The sequence below is a fragment of the Oncorhynchus gorbuscha genome, linkage group LG10, assembly GCF_021184085.1.
Source record: "Oncorhynchus gorbuscha isolate QuinsamMale2020 ecotype Even-year linkage group LG10, OgorEven_v1.0, whole genome shotgun sequence".
Classification (NCBI taxonomy): Eukaryota; Metazoa; Chordata; class Actinopteri; order Salmoniformes; family Salmonidae; genus Oncorhynchus; species Oncorhynchus gorbuscha.
Window position 1 is genome coordinate 27,233,291 of NC_060182.1, and position 8,060 is coordinate 27,241,350.

At 42.7% G+C, this 8,060-nt stretch overlaps 1 pseudogene; it reads left to right on the forward strand.

Moving 5' to 3' along the window:
* LOC124045787 overlaps positions 1-5,288 on the forward strand; it is a 42,178-nt pseudogene extending 36,890 nt beyond the window's left edge.
* Positions 5,289-8,060: the final 2,772 nt, after the last annotated feature.

Sequence of the window (8,060 nt, forward strand, 5' to 3'; positions counted from 1 at the left end):
GAGACCTCTTCTTATCTGTTTATCATTACAGTTCCCACCACAGTCCTCCCTTATGGTACCTATAGCCATTATCATAATCCATTGTGCTGTTTCCTTCTCTGTATACAGATGGGAATCTGTATGCAGGGGTCCACGTTGACTTCATGGGCACGGATCCGGCCATCTTTAGAACCCTGGGGGACAGACCTGCTGTCAGGACGGAGCAATATGACTCCCGCTGGCTGAATGGTGAGTTGGCCCCTCTGACTCACAGGTGACACACTGAGCAACCCATGACTGCTTTTCCCTGAGAAAAAGTCAGCCACACTAGCTGTCTGTGCCTAGGTACATCGCTTATATTTCTCTCTCTCGCTCTCTCTGTCACCCTCTTGATTACCCTCCTTTCTCAAATGGACTAATCTTCCTCACTTCGTCTCCAGAGCCAGTGTTTGTTAAGATCCAGCAGATTCCTGACAGCTCCGAGAGGAATGATGATAAACTCTACTTCTTCTTCCGGGAGAAGAGTCTGGATGGTGCCGGGGGCCAGCCCCAGTGTCCTGGCCAGGGTGGGCAGAGTATGCCTGGTGAGAGACCCCCGTATATCCCCCCTGACCGCACAAAGACACACGCACGCACACAAACACACATTTTGAAAAACCGTTATGAAACAGAAAATACACGGAGTATACCAAACATTAGGTACACCTTCCTAATATTGAGTTGCACCCCCCCTCTTTTGCCCTCAGAACAGCCTCAATTTGTCAGGGCATGGATTCTACAAAGTGTGGAAAGTGTTCCACAGGGATGCTGGCCCATGTTGACTCTAATGCTTCCCACAGTTGTGTCAAGTCGGCTGGATGACCTTTAGGTGGTGGACTCATTCTTGAAACACACGTGAAAAGCATGAAAAACCCAGCAGTGTTACAATTCTTGACACAAACCGGTGCGCCTGGCACCAACTACCGTACCCCGTTATTTTGTCTTGCCCATTCACCCTCTGAATGGCACACATACACAATCCATGTCTCAATTGTCTCAAAGCTTAAACATCCTTCTTTATCCATTCTCCTCCCCTTCGTCTACACTGTAAGGGATCAATAAGGGATCATACATTTCACCTGTCATGGAAAGAGCAGGTGTTCTTAATGTTTTGTAAACTCAGTGTAAGTCTTCATATTAAAGTTATGGTAATACCTTCCTTTCAAAGGATCTTCTCCCGTTTTGTGCCCACTGAACACACAACCATTGGACCCTAGAATGCCAAATGGTGGTGGTGATGATATTGAGTGATCTTGCAAATGTAAATGTGTAAATGATTCCAAACTTTGTTTCACCTCCCCAGAATGATGATGGGGGTCAGAGGTCACTGGTCAACAAGTGGACGACCTTCCTGAAAGCTCGGCTGGTGTGCTCAGTGATAGGGAGCGATGGTGTGGAGACCTATTTCGACGAGCTGAGTGAGACTGCTTTTCATTGCTACTGTAATGACAGCAGGCTGCAATTCAATCAATTGCAGATAAAGGAAAACCACAATGCTGCTTTACTCTGAATGTTTACAGCCTTTCACCTTGTTTTGACACTTGTTTATAGAAAAGGCACTGTTACACCTGCAGTACCTGTCAAAAGTTTGGACACCTACTCATTCCAGAGTTTTTCTTAATTGTTACTATTTTCTACATTGTAGAATAATAGTGAAGACATTAAAACTATGAAATAACACATATGGAATCATGTATTAACCAAAATATATTTTATATTTGAAATATATATTTTTATTTGTTTAACACTTTTTTGCTTACTACATGATTCCATATGTGTTTTTTTCATAGTTTTGATGTCTTCACTATTATTCTATGATGTAGAAAACAGTTAAAAAAAAAAAAAAACCTTGAAGGAGGTGTGTCCAAACGTTTGACTGGTACTGTATGTCAACATGCTTCCTTTCAGAGGATGTCTTCATTCAGCCAACACAAGACCTTCGCAATCCTGTCGTGTACGCCGTCTTTTCCACTGCGGGGTAATATATCACTTGAATCATTCCAAAATGTTGCCCACGACCATACATTCTATGTCCTTTGTTAGTGCTGAACTGAAACCATAGCCTGCCCACCCAGTAGTTCTCCGCGACTTGGGTAGTTTATTTTGACGACTCTCTTCCACCACCTTTCCACCTCTTTCCTTAGTTCTGTGTTTAAGGGCTCAGCTGTGTGTGTCTACTCTATGTCCGACATCCGCAATGTCTTCAATGGCCCTTTCTCACACAAGCACGGACACAACTACCAGTGGACCCCCTACACTGGAAAGATCCCCTACCCTCGCCCTGGAACAGTACGTACACTCAGTCCCAAACACTTCCAGGAAATACTGGAATGTAGCAACATGATAATGAGATAACAGATTAATGAATGGTAGATGATTTGACTACTTGACAGTAGCCTAGTAAACAAACAAATAAATTATAGATAGTGTTTTTTGAGTACTGTATGTCCTCTATAGCGTCAAAGTTGTTAAATCTAGATCAACAAATAATCTATAGAAAGAATGTGCCAAACTGTCATTGTCTTTGTGTGGTCAAAATCAAATAATTCCCATGATGCAACATACAGCAAGATGTGCTACATGACGGTCGTATTCATTTGTGCACATCGTTGTGTAATGGAAAACGATAGGATGCAGTTCTGATAGATAAGTCCTGATATTCCTTCCCTGTTTCAGACTGTTTTCTTCCATTTAGTATCCACTGAACATGATCTAGTTCAACCAGAGCTCTCTGTCTTCTTCATCTACAGTGTCCAGGAGGAACGTTCACCCCAGGCCTCCGCTCCACCAAGGAGTTTTCGGATGAGGCGGTGAATTTTGTGAGGGCGCACCCCCTCATGTACCACTCTGTCTACCCCATACACAAGAGGCCTCTGGTGGTGCGAACGGGGGTGGACTACCGCTTCACCTCCATCGTGGTGGACCTGGTGGATGCTGTGGACGGGAGGTATGAGGTGCTCTTCCTGGGCACTGGTGAGTCACGCTGCAAGCCAGGTTCTTCCAGGGGCCCTATGTAATCAAGCATCTCAGAGTAGGAGTGCTGATTTAGGATCAGTTTGCATCTCAGAGTAGGAGTGCTGATTTAGGATCAGTTTGCATCTCATATTATTGCCTTTCAGATCACAATGAATAAGATTACATGCACAGGGGTTGGATCTGATTCTAGATCAGCCTTTATACTCTGAGACGCTTGCTACATACGGCCCCAGATTGGGTCAAATCCTAAATTGAGATGTGTGTGTGTGTACAGCTGGAAGTGGATAATTCATGCCTTGATAATAGAAATCATAATTTGATTAATATCAAATCATCTTCACGTACCTCAAGTTAGGAGTTAGCTCTCAGTTAATCATTTTCTTTGAGCTCAGTATCTTCTTCTAGGTTATTTAGGCTATCTGTGGTACTATATACACTATGAACCGCTCTCCCCTCTTTTTTTGTAGATCGTGGGACAGTCCAAAAGGTGATAGTACTTCCTAAAGACACTAGCACAACGGAAGAACTCACGTTAGAGGAGGTGGAGGTGTTCAGGGTAATGACAATAATTTGACTATTTCATGTGAATCACTGTCGAGTTTGATTGAATATGTGAAGGGAGATATTTTAGGACAATCCAAAAGTTTAATTCCGCAATATATTATATTTTCCTGACACATTATGTGCTCTTTCTTTTTGCAGAATCCAGCTCCTATTAAGACTATGAAGCTATCATCAAAAAGGGTAGGCTTCAGCAATTATAATTTGCTCATCTATGATTACTGCTATTGTTGTTGTTGTTGCTGTTGTTGTTATGCCTCTGATAGCCCTTCCTCTCCCATTCTGACACACAGCAACAGCTGTATGTGTCGTCAGAGATGGGGCTTACCCAGGTGTCCCTGCACAGGTGTGGCGTCTATGGGAAGGCCTGTTCAGACTGCTGCCTGGCCAGAGACCCTTACTGTGCCTGGGATGGGGAGACCTGCTCTGCCTTTAGCCCCTCCACCAAGAGGTTAGGCACCTCAGCACCAATTAAGGGGTTACATAACATGCTTGTACTGTATTAGTTTAGATGTTTAAAATAGGATATCATTCCATCCAAACTGAATACTGGGTTTTAGGCATAAGTCAATGTTGTGATAATGTATAGTCATCCACTGTTCCTATTCTTGTTCACAGGCGGAGCAGAAGACAGGATATTAAGCATGGAGACCCCTTGCGGCAGTGCAGAGGGTTCAATGCAAAAGGTATGTGATCACAGCCAAAGTACTGAACATTAGATCTCATATTTCATTTTATATAGAGTGTGTATCTGAAAGCCTGGGCTGGTGAATTTATTTTTTGTAAAAGGAGTATAATGTCACTGCATACAAAGGTCTCACAACAAAATCTCACAAATGAGTTAACCACTGTTAACGGGGTTAAAAGGCCTTTGACTCAGATATCTACTCCACTGTATTTCTCTGATTCTCTCCCCTTCAGTTGAGAAGCGTCTCAGTGAAACAGTGCAGTTTGGGGTGGAGGGGAGTAGCACTTTCCTGGAGTGCCAACCCAGATCTCCACAAGCGACAGTCAAATGGCTCTACCAGAAACCAGACGGCAGGAGGAAAGTGGTACGACAAGGCCTAAGGGATCGTTAAATTCAGATAGCATTTGTATCATGGCTGTAGATAATGTCGTCTTCTCACCTTTCTCTCACAATGATGTTCTTTATCTTCCTCTCTCCCCCTCCCAGCTGAGCCGAGACAGAGAGGTGCTGAAGACTGGTCACGGCATCCTGCTTAAGTCTTTGAGCCATGCCGACGGGGGGGCTGTACAATTGCCTGGCCACCGAGAACAACTTCAAGCACACGGTGGCCCGCGTGGCCCTCCGCATCCTGGACCGGGAGATTGTGGAGGCCCTCACCTCCCCGGACGGCCCCCCCGGAGGACCAGAACCCCCATCACCACCGACACCCCCACCACCACCCTCCGCCTCCACCACCCCCTCCTCACAACCTGCCCCCGCAGTTCTCCTCCCAGCCGGAGATCCGCCTCATCAACCAGTACTGTCAGTCCTACTGGCAGCAGCTCAACCTCAACCTGCCCACCAAACGCACTAGCAGGAGGCACACTGAGAGCCAGCCAGAGCCAGCTCCGGGGGCCCCTAGCCAGTCCTAAACCCCATCTCCCTCCCTCTACTCCACTGGTACCTGGGCCAAGCCCTGTAGGGCCACTGTGGCCCTGCACAATGGTAACGGGCAGACTCACTCATGTTGTTGTGATTTTGTTGTTGTTGTTGTTGTTGTTTATCTCACTCCCATTTAGGGTTAGTCTCCATGAGCCCAATTCTAACTTTAGATCTGTGCACATAGCTCTGTGGTTTCTTGCAAAATTGGTGTTACACACACGGAGTGTTTGGTCATATGAATCTTTAGATTAATCTGCAAATGAACTACCCTATTCCGTCCAAGCTAGTAACCTGGTTAGTAACTAGTAACTAGTTAGAGCCTTGAATGCTGATTGGCTGACATCCGTGGTATATCAGACCGTATACCATAGGTATGACAAAACATGTATTTTTTCTGCTGTAATTATGTTGGTAACCAGTTTATAATAGCAATAAGGCACCTCAGGGGTTTGTCGTACATGGCCAATATACCAAGGCTAAGGGCTGAATCCAGGCCCTCTGCGATGCTTAGTGCCTAAGAACAGCCCTTAGCCGTGGTATATTGGCCATATACCACACCCCCCCCATGCCTTATTGTTTAATAATGTCACATTGTATTGTATCACTCAGTGTAAGAAATTTTTGAAACTGCAGAGGATTTTGTTAGTGTACACAATAGTTGCCTAGCCACCACCATGGCAGTTAGGTGATATAGAGACACTGTATCATATGAATCATTGTCAAATGTGTCACATGTTGTATGGCTGCCTCAACCTCACTTTTTACAATCCATTTGTTCCACTGAATCTAGTTGATGAAACATGGGCAATTTAATAGTATTACGTATATTATGTTTCCATTCTAAATATTGTTACAATAGAATCCTGTCAATGTCAAGTCAGAAAGAATAAGGCTCAGTTTTGGGTCGTTCTTGAATTGCGGTGGCATCTGGCCTTGGCATTTTGGCAGAAATAGTTTTTTAATGTTTAAAAAATGGATTCTATTCTAAATCAACTAATGTGGAAGTTTAATGACTAATTATTTGTACCATTATGATTACATTGTGCCACCAGTAGGAGTAGTGACAGCAATGACTGTCACACCAATGACTGTCACACCAATGACTGTCACCCCAATGACACATTTAAGGTAATGGAGGATTTTCTTAAATGGAGGCCACAAATGTTCAAATCTATGGTCACAATGTCATTTCCCTTCTTTTAAATTGAGTAACACCAATGACACTTTCCATTTACACATACTAAATGATCAATGGAATCCTCAAATTTGTGACATACTAAAAGGGTGTGATTAGCTAATAACTTTCTTTAATATAGACCCCTCCCCAATAACAATTTGCCGCTCGAGGGATTGCTAAATGTCCTTCTATAGCACCAATGACATAAAACTTAGGGATACATAATATTTGTAAAAAAAATAAAAACAATAATTGGTTCTATTGTTCTTTGCTAGGGATGGGCAACGGCGGCTCACTTTTGTAGGCCCGTGGACCCCCCCCCCCAACTTCATGTTGAGAGTTAGAATAGTAGAATACACAAGGTGCAATTTAGAAATTTGGTTGTGCATCAGCAGTTTTTCTCTTATTATGTCAGTCACTGACAGTCACTCAAGTAGCTCATGTTTAGGTTGGCAGGTAGCCTAGTGGTTAAGAGTGTTAGGCCAGTAACCAAAAGGTCACTGGTTTGAATCCCTGAGCCAACCAGGTGAAAAAAATCTGCCGATGTGACCTTGAGCAGATCTATGTCAGGTTGGACTTTTCATGAATCCACTGCTCTTTCTCTCACCCACGCCATGAATATTTATTTTGAGACTGTACATATTCCTGTAAGTTCTGCACTTTGGTGGTGGGGGTGTAAGGGATAGGATGGGGTAGGGGGTATTATTATGATCTATTGTTGATTGACAGGACCAATATTCACAGAAAGAGGCTTTCATGAAAAATAGGTAGACCTTTTTGGAAATTAAAAATATAAATATTTGAATGAATAAATGATTATGGATAGGAAGCTGTAATACTGTAGTACAGCAACGTGCTGAGCAAGGCACTTAACCCTAGTTGCTCTGGATAAGAGCATCTGCTTAAATGTTTCACCAAAACATATTTTATTTGATAGCTGGCTAAACTAACTCACCTATCTAAATCGGTAGTAATTATGATCGAATTACTGACTTTGATTTTGTTAGTCACACTCACTCAGATATCATAGGAAATTAGCTGTAAAACTCCAAATGATATCTCCTCCCCATGGCAAAATGAGTAGAATTTTGTGGGCCCCTCATGATGAGTTCAGATTTTTGGTGGCCCCCACCACTATCCAAGATGTCCATCCCTGATCTAAAAATATATGATATACTTTTGTTTACATTCTAGCATTCAAAGTAATAGATAGATAACCCTAAAACATGTTACTACAACTCTACTCATCACTACTGGGACAATCCAGTTTGCTTTCCCTAAATACTTTAAACAATGCCTAAACATAAAGTCTTGCAGTATAAAATACTTGCATTATAATTTGTCATTTATAAACAGTTCAATATAAACAAAAGCATGTATGATGTGTAACTATTTGTCTTTTTCCATCGTTTTTCATGGTGGCAAAAGCGATGGACGCAAATGCCACCGCAATTCAAGAATGACCCGTTTACATGTTTTCCGTCTGCCATTTCTTAAGATTCTGATATAATCTATTTTAAAACATGACATTTCACAGAAAATGTGGAGTATCAGACACTCCTGCTTAATTTGACCAAACATTTGTTAGCAGGAAGAAACTGACCAAATTAGTCTCTATTTCTTTTTATTGGTTGGACTCCTGGGGTTATGCAATTGCTGTTGTTTTTTAACCCAAATACTATACTTACTAAACACAAAACCATTAGTGTCAGCTAAAAA